The 13,416-nt window shown below is 33.8% G+C and overlaps 1 non-coding gene across 1 annotated transcript; it reads left to right on the top strand.

The window, feature by feature from the left end:
• The first annotated feature begins 9,638 nt into the window (after nt 1-9,638).
• Nucleotides 9,639-9,785, top strand: LOC139846305 (small nucleolar RNA snoR138). The gene has a single exon (XR_011759029.1). It is a non-coding gene; the product is annotated as a small nucleolar RNA snoR138 (small nucleolar RNA).
• Nucleotides 9,786-13,416: the final 3,631 nt, after the last annotated feature.

Below are 13,416 nucleotides of genomic sequence, written 5' to 3'. Positions count from 1 at the left end.
TATATGAGTCCCTTAAGTGTGGTAAAATTTACAGAAGCAAACTCATCTTGTTTTGACCGTGGCGACGGTCTAAGTACGAGTACGTCAGAAATTTCTGCACAACGTTAAAGGACATAGTGACGATCGGAGGGCCATAAATCCTAAACCGTAACTCGGATTAAGACGAGTCCTATATGAAAAGTTATCTACTAGAAAAGTTTTATCTAAAAACCATGGTTACAACAGCCCAGGTCTGCTGGTCTGTTACATAAACAGCAGGTCAGTAGGTTTTGGACAGAAACAGTAAGTTTAAGTGAGTTCCGGTGGTCTTGGTGCTTGATGTTCATCATGGTTCTCATCCTTGATGCATATAGCTTCAAGTGTACAACTCATTGATGTATCTACATCATCTTAACCAAGTCTTGACCATCACAACCCTAGTGCAAGTCTAAGACATGAAGCACAACTCACTTAAGAGTTGCATGTAGTTTGATGAACCAAAGTTACATCAAAGTCTTAGGTTTGACATTTACATGAAGTGTAAAAGTAATACTAACTAAGTTTTGACAATTATGACACAAGTGTGAGTCTAAGACATGTAGATCAACTCACTTAAGAGTTGTATAAAGTTGATGAACCAAAGTTACATCAAGGTCTTAGATCTAACACTTACATGAACTTTAAAAGTAAAAGCAAGTTACAACTTGAAGTAAACTTATGAAATCAAGATCTTAAGTTGTAGAACATAGTTCATAGTTTGATCTTGAAGATCCAAGACTCAAAAGTCTAGATCTACCATGAGTGTACCACGTTATAATTAAAAGTTTCATTTACATGTTCTTGAACTCTTAAAGTTAACTTTAAGTTCAAGATTAATGAGATCAAAGTTAACTAGTAACATTTAACCAAATACAACCAACAACATGAAATTAAAAGTGCAAGTAAAAGAAGTAACAAACTAATTTAAACAAGTAATTAGTTCATTGTTGTTCATACTTTAAAGATTCAAACTAAAGTTTGATCTTTAAGAAAGTAAACTTTAAAGTTTACTAACATGACTTACACGCATGAGTTTATCAACACATGAACATTAATCTTTTAAAAATAACAAATGTAGAACATATCTAGAAAGTATATGTTCTTGTTGTTCTTGTTTTAACAAGATAAAAGAAGAATCAAACTAGGAAGTTTATTCTTGGAAACATGTAAGTAAGTAGCAACAATTATCAAAGACAAGTAGTTAAACAATAATCAAGAACAAGTAACAATTAACAAATGATGATGATGGATGACTTTAGGATTTGGTTTTCATTCAAGAAAGAAGAGGAAGAACAAGTTCAAGTTACTTACAAAGAGATAAGAGAAATGAGAGAAAAGTGAAGCTAGTTTGTGTGTGTGTTTTTGAGAGAGAATACAAGAGATGAAGTAATGAAGAAAAATGAAATCAAAAGCACCCATATGGTACTCCTAAACCGACGGTTTGGGGCCTTCAAGGGGGGAGAGGAGTGTTTGTTGGTTAATAGCAAGTAAAGCCTTACAAAAGGTGGTTAAAAGATGTAGTTTCATGGGGATTAAGGCATAACTAGATTCCAATCCTTACAAACTAACTAGTTACCATTTAATTGATACTTACACTTTGAAAGAGTGGGCTAACTAAGCCCACTTAAAGGTAGGGTGGGCTTACAAGTCTTAATTCATGAGTCCATTAACTAATCAAAGCCCAAGTTCAATTAATTAACAATTAAACCTAATTAAAGCCCAAGTAACTAACTAATAGCTTTAGTTAATTAAAATGATTAATAAAATTAATCATGAATGTAAATAATATCTAGAAATATTATTCGTGAAGTTTCGTGTGTCACAAAGACGTTTCGGGCACTTAAAAGTCAAGTACGGGCAATCATGGCAACATGTAAATGTAATCACATACATTCGTTTAATCACACGTATTAATAATAATAATTATTAATAAATAAAAGTTAGAATTTCCAGGGTCGTTACAGATAATATATGCCGGAATCGAGAAATTAAACTGGGTAGCGAAATATTTAAGATTGATTTGAAACCAGTAGAGTTAGGGAGTTTTGATGTAATAGTTGGCATGGACTGGCTGAAGAAGGTGAAAGCAGAGATCGTATGTTATAAAAATGCAATTCGCATTGTAAGAGAAGAAGGAGAACCCTTAATGGTGTACGGAGAATAGGGCAACACAAAGCTACATCTTATTAGTAATTTGAAGGCACAAAAACTAATAAGAAAAGGTTGCTATGCTGTTCTAGCACACGCCGAGAAAGTACAAACTGAAGAAAAGAGCATCAATGATGTTCCCGTCGCAAAAGAATTTCCCGATGTATTTCTGAAAGAATTACCGGGATTACCCCCACATCGATCCGTTGAATTTCAAATAGATCTTGTACCAGGAGCTGCACCAATAGCTCGTGCTCCTTATAGACTCGCACCCAGCGAGATGAAAGAACTGCAAAGCCAACTGCAAGAACTATTAGAACGTGGTTTCATTCGACCAAGCACATCACCATGGGGAGCTCCTGTTTTGTTTGTCAAGAAGAAGGATGGTACATTTAGGTTGTGTATTGACTACAGAGAGTTGAGCAAACTTACCATCAAAAACCGTTAACCACTGCCGAGAATTGACGACTTATTTGATCAACTACAAGGCTCGTCGGTTTATTCGAAGATCGATTTACGTTCTGGATATCATCAAATGCGAGTAAAGGAGGATGATATTCCAAAAACTGCTTTTAGGACGCGTTATGGTCATTACGAGTTTATGGTTATGCCGTTTGGATTGACTAACGCACCAGCTGTGTTCATGAACCTTATGAACCGAGTGTGTGGGCCATATCTTGATAAGTTTGTCATTGTTTTCATCGATGACATACTTATTTACTCAAAGAATGATCAAGAGCGCGAAGAACATTTGAGAAAAGTGCTAGAAGTATTGAGGAAAGAAAAACTGTACGCTAAGTTTTCAAAGTGTGCATTTTGGTTGGAAGAAGTTCAATTCCTCGGTCACAATATGAACAAAGAAGGTATCCAGGTGGACCCGGCAAAGATCGAAACTGTTGAAAAGTGGGAAACCCCAAAAACTCCGAAGCATATACGTCAATTTTTAGGATTGGCTGGTTACTACAGAAGATTCATCCAAGATTTCTCCAAAATAGCAAAACCCTTGACTGCATTAACGCATAAAGGGAAGAAATTTGAATGGAAGGATGAACAAGAAAAGGCGTTTCAATTATTGAAGAAAAAGCTAACTACGGCACCTATATTGTCATTCCCTGAAGGGAATGATGATTTTGTGATTTATTGTGACGCATCAAAGCAAGGTCTCGGTTGTGTATTAATGCAACGGACGAAGGTGATTGCTTATGCGTCTAGACAATTGAAGATTCACGAGCAAAATTATACGACACATGATTTAGAATTAGGCGCGGTTGTTTTTGCATTAAAGACTTGGAGGCACTACTTATATGGGGTCAAAAGTATTATATATACCGACCACAAAAGTCTTCAACACATATTTAATCATAAACAACTGAATATGAGGCAGCGTAGGTGGATTGAATTGTTGAATGATTACGACTTTGAGATTCGTTACCACCCGGGGAAGGCAAATGTGGTAGCCGACGCCTTGAGCAGAAAGGACAGAGAACGCATTCGAGTAAAATCTATGAATATAATGATTCACACTAACCTTACTACTCAAATAAAGGAGGCGCAACAAGGAGTTTTAAAAGAGGGAAATTTAAAGGATGAAATACCCAAAGGATCGGAGAAGCATCTTAATATTCGGGAAGACGGAACCCGGTATAGGGCTGAAAGAATTTGGGTACCAAAATTTGGAGATATGAGAGAAATGGTACTTAGAGAAGCTCATAAAACCAGATACTCAATACATCCTGGAATGGGGAAGATGTACAAGGATCTCAAGAAACATTTTTGGTGGCCGGGTATGAAAGTCGATGATGCTAAATACGTAGGAGAATGTTTGACGTGTTCTAAGGTCAAAGCTGAGCATCAGAAACCATCAGGTCTACTTCAACAACCCGAAATCCCAGAATGGAAATGGGAAAATATTACCATGGATTTCATCACTAAATTGCCAAGGACTGCAAGTGGTTTTGATACTATTTGGGTAATAGTTGATCGTCTCACCAAATCAGCACACTTCCTGCCAATAAGAGAAGATGACAAGATGGAGAAGTTAGCACGACTGTATTTGAAGGAAGTCGTCTCCAGACATGGAATACCAATCTCTATTATCTCTGATAGGGATGGCAGATTTATTTCAAGATTCTGGCAGACATTACAGCAAGCATTAGGAACTCGTCTAGACATGAGTACTGCCTATCGTCCACAAACTGATAGACAGAGCGAAAGGACGATACAAACGCTTGAAGACATGCTACGAGCATGTGTTATTGATTTCGGAAACAGTTGGGATCGACATCTACCGTTAGCAGAATTTTCCTATAACAACAGCTACCATTCAAGCATTGAGATGGCGCCGTTTGAAGCACTTTATGGTAGAAAGTGCAGGTCTCCGATTTGTTGGAGTGAAGTGGGGGATAGACAGATTACGGGTCCGGAGATAATACAAGAAACTACCGAGAAAATCATCCAAATTCAACAAAGATTGAAAACCGCCCAGAGTCGACAAAAGAGCTACGCGGATAGTAAAAGAAAAGATATAGAGTTTGAAATTGGAGAAATGGTCATGCTTAAGGTTTCACCTTGGAAAGGCGTTGTTCGATTTGGTAAACGGGGGAAACTAAATCCAAGGTACATTGGACCATTCAAGATTATAGATCGTGTCGGACCAGTAGCTTACCAACTGAAGCTACCTCAACAACTCGCGGCTGTACATAACACTTTCCACGTCTCAAATTTGAAGAAATATTTTTCTAAAGAAGATCTCACTATTCCGTTGGACGAAATCCAAATCAATGAAAAACTTCAATTCATTGAAGAACCCGTCGAAATAATGGATCGTGAGGTTAAGAGACTTAAACAAAACAAGATACCGATTGTTAAGGTTCGATGGAATGCTCGTAGAGGACCCGAGTTCACCTGGGAGCGTGAAGATCAAATGAAGAAGAAATACCCGCATTTATTTCCAGAAGATACGTCAACACCTCCAACTACTTAAAATTTCGGGACGAAATTTATTTAACGGGTAGGTACTGTAGTGACCCGAACTTTTCCATGTTTATATATATATATTAAATGAAATTGTTATTTACATGATTAAGTGTTTCCAACATGTTAAGCAATCAAACTTGTTAAGACTTGATTAATTGAAATAGGTTTCATATAGACAATTGACCACCCAAGTTGACCGGTGATTCACGAACGTTAAAACTTGTAAAAACTATACGATGACATATATATGGTTATATATATAGTTAACATGATTTTATTATAATTATGTATCTCATTAGGTATTTTAACAATGAGTTATATACATAAAAATGAGACTATTAATTTAAGAAACTCGAAAACGATATATATAACGATTATCGTTATAACAACGTCTTACTAGGTACATATGAATCATATTAAGATATTGATACACTTGGTTAATTATGTTAAATGATAAGTAAATATATTATTAAGTGTATTAACAATGAAATACATAAGTAAAAATAAGACTACTAACTTAATGATTTCGAAACGAGACATATATGTAACGATTATCGTTGTAACGGCATTTAACTTTATATATATCATACTAAGATATATTATATATCATAATATCATGATAATATAACAATTTAACATCTCATTTGTTATAATAAACAATGGGTTAACAACATTCAACAAGATCGTTAACCTAAAGGTTTCAAAACAACATTTACATGTAACGACTAACGATGACTTAACGACTCAGTTAAAATGTATATACATGTAGTGTTTTAATATGTATTCATACACTTTTGAAAGACTTCAAGACACTTATCAAAATACTTCTACTTAACAAAAATGCTTACAATTACATCCTCGTTCAGTTTCATCAACAATTCTACTCGTATGCACCCGTATTCGTACTCGTACAATACACAGCTTTTAGATGTATGTACTATTGGTATATACACTCCAATGATCAGCTCTTAGCAGCCCATGTGAGTCACCTAAAATATGTGGGAATCATCATTTGGCAACTAGCATGAAATATCTCATAAAATTACAAAAATATGAGTAATCATTCATGACTTATTTACATGAAAACAAAATTACATATCCTTTATATCTAATCCATACACCAACGACCAAAAACACCTACAAACACTTTCATTCTTCAATTTTCTTCATCTAATTGATCTCTCTCAAGTTCTATCTTCAAGTTCTAAGTGTTCTTCATAAATTCCAAAAGTTATAGTTTCATAAAATCAAGAATACTTCCAAGATTGCAAGTTTACTTCCAAGTTTTCTAAATCCATTCCAAGTAATCATCCAAGATCAAGAAACCTTTGTTACTTACAGTAGGTTATCTTTCTAATACAAGGTAATAATCATATTCAAACTTTAATTCAATTTCTATAACTATAACAATCTTATTTCGAGTGGAAATCTTACTTGAAATTGTTTTCGTGTCATGATTCTGCTTCAAGAACTTTCAAGCCATCCAAGGATCCTTTGAAGCTAGATCTATTTTTCTCATTTCCAGTAGGTTTATCCAAGGAACTTGAGGTAGTAATGATGTTCATAACATCATTCGATTCATACATATAAAGCTATCTTATTCGAAGGTTTAAACTTGTAATCACTAGAACATAGTTTAGTTAATTCTAAACTTGTTCGCAAATAAAAGTTAATCCTTCTAACTTGACTTTTAAAATCAACTAAATACATGTTCTATATCTATATGATATGCTAACTTAATAATTTAAAACCTGGAAACACGAAAAACACCGTAAAACCGGATTTACGCCGTCGTAGTAACACCGCGGGCTGTTTTGGGTTAGTTAATTAAAAACTATGATAAACTTTGATTTAAAAGTTGTTATTCTGGGAAAATGATTTTTATTATGAACATAAAACTATATCCAAAAATTATGGTTAAACTCAAAGTGAAAGTATGTTTTCTAAAATGGTCATCTAGACGTCGTTCTTTCGACTAAAATGACTACCTTTACAAAAATGACTTGTAACTTATTTTTCCGACTATAAACCTATAATTTTTCTGTTTAGATTCATAAAATAGAGTTCAATATGAAACCATAGCAATTTGATTCACTCAAAACGGATTTAAAATGAAGAAGTTATGGGTAAAACAAGATTGGATAATTTTTCTCATTTTAGCTACGTGAAAATTGGTAACAAATCTATTCCAACCATAACTTAATCAACTTGTATTGTATATTATGTAATCTTGAGATACCATAGACACGTATACAATGTTTCGACCTATCATGTCGACACATCTATATATATTTCGGAACAACCATAGACACTCTATATGTGAATGTTGGAGTTAGCTATACAGGGTTGAGGTTGATTCCAAAATATATATAGTTTGAGTTGTGATCAATACTGAGATACGTATACACTGGGTCGTGGATTGATTCAAGATAATATTTATCGATTTATTTCTGTACATCTAACTGTGGACAACTAGTTGTAGGTTACTAACGAGGACAGCTGACTTAATAAACTTAAAACATCAAAATATATTAAAAGCGTTGTAAATATATTTTGTACATACTTTGATATATATGTATATATTGTTATAGGTTCGAGAATCAACCAGTGGCCAAGTCTTACTTCCCGACGAAGTAAAAATCTGTGAAAGTGAGTTATAGTCCCACTTTTAAAATCTAATATTTTTGGGATGAGAATACATGCTGGTTTTATAAATGATTTACAAAATAGACACAAGTACGTGAAACTACATTCTATGGTTGAATTATCGAAATCGAATATACCCCTTTTTATTAAGTCTGGTAATCTAAGAATTAGGGAACAGACACCCTAATTGACGTGAATCCTAAAGATAGATCTATTGGGCCTAACAAACCCCATCCAAAGTACCGGATGCTTTAGTACTTCGAAATTTATATCATATCCGAAGGGTGTCCCGGAATGATGGGGATATTCTTATATATGCATCTTGTTAATGTCGGTTACGAGGTGTTCACCATATGAATGATTTTTATCTCTATGTATGGGATGTGTATTGAAATATGAAATCTTGTGGTCTATTGTTACGATTTGATATATATAGGTTAAACCTATAACTCACCAACATTTTTGTTGACGTTTAAAGCATGTTTATTCTCAGGTGAATACTAAGAGCTTCCGCTGTTGCATACTAAAATAAGGACAAGATTTGGAGTCCATGTTTGTATGATATTGTGTAAAAACTGCATTCAAGAAACTGATTTCGATGTAATATATTTGTATTGTAAACCATTATGTAATGGTTGTGTGTAAACAGGATATTTTAGATTATCATTTAATCTACGTAAAGCTTTTTAAACCTTTATTTATGAAATAAAGGTTATGGTTTGTTTTAAAAATGAATGCAGTCTTTGAAAAACGTCTCATATAGAGGTCAAAACCTCGCAACGAAATCAATTAATATGGAACGTTTTTAATCAATAAGAACGGGACATTTCAATTATTAGACTAATTTATTTGTTAAGAAAAAATCAAAAAGAAAAAGAAAAAAATCTAAGCATGGTAGGTGATGTTATTAATCTAAATAATTTTGAATTAAAATTAAATCTTATTAATTGTAATAATTATTATTAAATCTTATTAATAATTATTTTAATTACTAAAATTAAATAATTTTGAATTGAGTAAGCTATGCAGAAGGAAATCAATTCTAAATTTATATTTTGATTTACACTTTCAAAATAAAATGACAACCAATATCATCTCTTATGATTGGATGTGGATTGCTCAATATGCATTTTAGGTGTTTAATGAAATGTTCAGCTGACGAGTTTCTTAGTCGGACTCTGTGATTCCACGGATCATTAAACTAAATAACTTTATCATTACTTTCACTTAATACTTAAAACATATCATTAAATTATTTCGTTTAAACAAACCCGTGGTTCCACGGTTCATTTCATAGTATGTACTTAACACTTTAGCACACTAGTTTAACACGTTAATTAAAATTAATGTAAAGTTCTAAAATAAATACGGTACAAGGTTTTGGAATTTGGGCTTGACGGGCCCATTAAACACAAATCTCACAAAATCGCCATTTTCTTTACAAACCCTAAATTCAACTGCCTCTTCAAATAACTCATTACATCTCCACTCTTTCGTACTCACCGTTTCTCGTCGTTCTTTCTACTGAATTTTTCTCCAATTTGTTTAATAATTTTTATTTATATATATTTGATTTGATTTGATTACTAATCAATTGTATAAACGCCTCTAAGAGTAGCCGTATGAATGCTTTTCAGGATTTCATATGTGCTTAGTTTAGAGGCTGATATCAATTCTGTTTTATTTTTCACAGATTAATAAGTTTATTTTCATTAATTTATTTTTTAATTTGTGTATCTAAAACTACCGAAACATTTTGAAGAAATTATTCGTCTAAATCATCAGTTTTTTCTCAAGCAGTTTCGGACATTTATTATTAATTAATTTTATAATTTATTTTGATGGTTAAAATTGCCTTCGAATAACTGAATGTATGAGGTTAATCTCTTTTCAGTTCAGACAAGGGCATATAAAAAATGGTTTCGAACTTGATAAAATCAGATTGATGAGTTTTTGAATCTTTCTGATTTTAGTTTGAAGTTAAGGAACTTGAATTAATTTTCAAGTTTTCTTCAACCTACATTAATTAAATTATTTTATGTAGTGCTAGAACTAGTAAGTGGTTGGATTATGATCTCTCTCTCTTTTCGTTGCTATGGTTTGTTTAGTTTTCTCGTTGATCAGTTGGTTTTGCCTTTTTTGGGTTTCTTGGCTCGTAGTTCGGTTTCTTTTTCTTACGGAGTGTTTGTTTCGATGTCTAAGCCTTTACTTTTTGATGAATAGTTTATCGGAAAAAAGTATTAGTACTAGTATTGTGGATAAAAAGCTTTATGCTTCCTGGACTTGAAACTATAATCAATTAGTTATACTTTCAGGAATGAACATGATTTTACCTTGTAATATATATATATATATCATATTTTGTATTTTTCTGTTTGAACAAGAATATATTTCGTAAAAGGCTACGTTTGACAAAGAGCTTTTTTTGAACATTTTGGAGTCTTTTTTTTGCCAATACCCTTAAAATAGGAAAATCTTGCATCAATAATGAATGAAAGATACAAAACCATTGCAAACAAAGGCTAAAGACCGACGGATTTAGGGGAAAACATTTAAACTAAACAAACAAACAACTAAATACAAGCTACTAAATTTAATTTATATTTTACAAAGAGAGTTGTCAATATCTTTCAAACCCAGATCATAGAAGCTTAACCTAGATGAAGAGGAAACATAACCAACAACCTCTGCCACATCTTAAATCATCTTGGATGCTTTGATTATAAAAACTAAATTCTTCAACATCAACTGGAACTTTTGGGATTAGTATCATGGTATGAATATCAATGCTTTGAAGTTTAGGAGATTGATCGCCCTGACCACTATTTGGGCGATTTGGGCGACAAGAAATGAGTATTTTTACAATTCGCATGTGCTTCCCACATTTTCCGTAGCATAAAGATGAAGGTTTTTCAACGGGCTAGTTTCTACAAATTATGTTCTAGTCATCAATTTTATGTTTGGGATTGTAATTATTGGGTGTTAAAGCACAAGGCGTAGTTCTTTTCTTTGGTTTTTGAGTTTTAGTTGCAAGCTTAGCATTGTCGATGTGCTATGCTGCTTTCTATCTTGTATTTGTTATAGTTTCTTCATATTTTGATGAATTCTCAATGTTATAATATTATTTCTTTCATTTTCGCCAAAAAAAAAAAAAAAAAACAACAATAAAAAAAACAACCGGAACCTTTGACTTGGTCTTCTTGTCACGTGATTACGAAACAAGACACACATCACCCTTACCATTATCAAAGAGTCGAAGATCTTTTTGGAGTTAGAACATTTTTTTAGATTCGTCCCAAGAGAAGAGGATCCATACTACTTACCAATAAATGAACTAGGAGCACCACTATTAACAGGAGGTAATCCAACAAAACCATTTGATGACTTAGCTTGAAGCATTTCCTCCGAGCCAGCATTGACCAGGGCAATTTAATGTATCCGAATCATTGAGATTATACACATTGAAGCAAGGGGCTTGTTGGAAAATTACGGTCTCACTAATTCTCACCACCCAGCCCAACAATAATAGTAAAGAAATAAGAACAATACACAACACAAGATTTAACGTGGAAACTCCAAAACAAGAGAAAAATCACCGGCCCCCAAAGAGAGAAAATACACTATATCACAAATTGTTACAATGATATAGACGACTCTCTTAAGCCAACTACACTCTCCAAAATATTTAACTAATACAACTCTCAAACAAGCGTAAGAAAGAAAGGAATAATCAAATACTTAAAGTGTATTGATTGGTGCAATTTGGAAGTAATCCCATGGCCTCCTTTTATAGCCAAGGAGTTCACCTCCAACTTTCTCCTCCCACCTATGTGGGATAACATCCTTCACAAAGTAACCATATCAATTTTTCTATCAAAAAATAAAACCAACAAATCTCCACCTTTTTGATAGAAAAAGATAACCATACTTCAACATTATAAGGATAACCGATATAGATGCTTCCTCGACGACAACTTCAAGATCTTCATCTTCATGCCGATGACATTATCTCCCAAGAGACAAAACTTGCATCTTCATCGAACATTGTCTAAACCGACAATCATTGTCATCACAGACAATCATAACTCTTAACAAAAATTATCAATTACATTTTTTATGCGGAAAGACATTTAAAGGCAAAAGCACAAGACACTGAAACCGCAGTAAAGCCCAAATGAACGCGGTAGGATTACGCAGAATATTAGAGAGTGCGAAGGATTCTCGCAGTGTTTGTGCGGAATTCCTAAGTGCCCGCACATCTTACTTCCGCGTAACTCCTGAACCTATAAATAGGGAGCTTGACCTCTCATTTTAGGTTGTTGATTCTGGAAGAATTGCTCTAGCCATATTGATCTCTCTCGTGACTTTGCCCGAGACTTGATCATTGTTTGGTTAAGGTAATTTGCGAAGACCGGGACATGGTTGTTGATCATTTAGCACTTAACGAAATATGACAATAAGGTCCCAAAACCATAATCGACATCCATTATACCCCCTCATTGCACTCAATCCTTGATTAACCTTAATAGGATAATCTAGATTGTTTAATTGGCGCCATCCGTGGGACACGAATAGAATTGGAATGAGAAGTTTGCGTTCGTTACAATCGAGCTATTAAACTCATTTTCTAATTCTAATCGTGTTGCTTTCTGTATTATATTGCAGGAAGGTGTTCTTAAATCCAATAGAAGTGAAAATTTCAAGTTATTCTTGAATACACATGACTACGTGCAACAAAAAGAAGAATGCAAGCACTATAGGTGCATTGGATCCGAAAAATGCTTCGAATTTTGACTTTCAATCAAGTCCTGAAGTTAGTCAGCAAACTAAAGAACTTCTTGTGAAAGCATCTGCAAATGCTAAAGCATTGGAAGAAACGCAATCAAATGTTTTAGCTGAAAAAATGAATGCGGCCAGGCGGAATGTGCCGCAGACGCGTGAAGAACAGCGAACAGAAGAAACAAATTCCAAATTAGCATCCGCAAATGTGCAGACAAAAATGGATAAAATGTCAGTTAATGAAGGTAATGCGCATAGTGGTGCTGAAACCGCAGAAAAAGGAATGTCAAAAAAGAATGCGAAAAAAGTGCTCACGCCTTTGGAGGCAAAGCAATTGTTAAAGGAAAGAGGTTTTGACCTCCGTATTCCAAACAATTTTGAATGGCCACTCAATGAATCATCACCGAATGCACAAAGGTTAGTAATACAACATGATGAAGGTGTGCGAGATGAAGTGCAAGACCAAAGAGCTTTTGGTTCACCAGTGCTACTTTTAAAGAAAGCGAAAGGTGCTAAAGTTGTATTGCCAAATTCTGATAATTCTGAAAGTCATCCTGAAGTGGTGGAAATTGCGAAGTTAAAATGCAAAAGGCCTTCCACTCCTGTTCCGCATTACTATGAAGAAGGAGAAACATCCCAGGCTGCAAAAATGGAAAATTGTAATGACCCGGAAATTTCCGACAAATTTAAACCTTAATCTTTAAATGTTTCCGACACGATAAGCAAAATCTGTAATGTTGAGTCTAGAAGTTTGAAATCTATATTCGGATAATCAATTACCCTTTGACTGCGTCAACGATTCACGAACGCTTGTTTGTAAATAAAAATGTATATGTAAATATAATTATA

This window comes from Rutidosis leptorrhynchoides, chromosome 4, assembly GCF_046630445.1.
Source record: "Rutidosis leptorrhynchoides isolate AG116_Rl617_1_P2 chromosome 4, CSIRO_AGI_Rlap_v1, whole genome shotgun sequence".
Lineage (NCBI taxonomy): Eukaryota > Viridiplantae > Streptophyta > Magnoliopsida > Asterales > Asteraceae > Rutidosis > Rutidosis leptorrhynchoides.
Note: the sequence above shows the minus strand (reverse complement) of the source record. Positions and strands in the feature narration are given on the sequence as shown.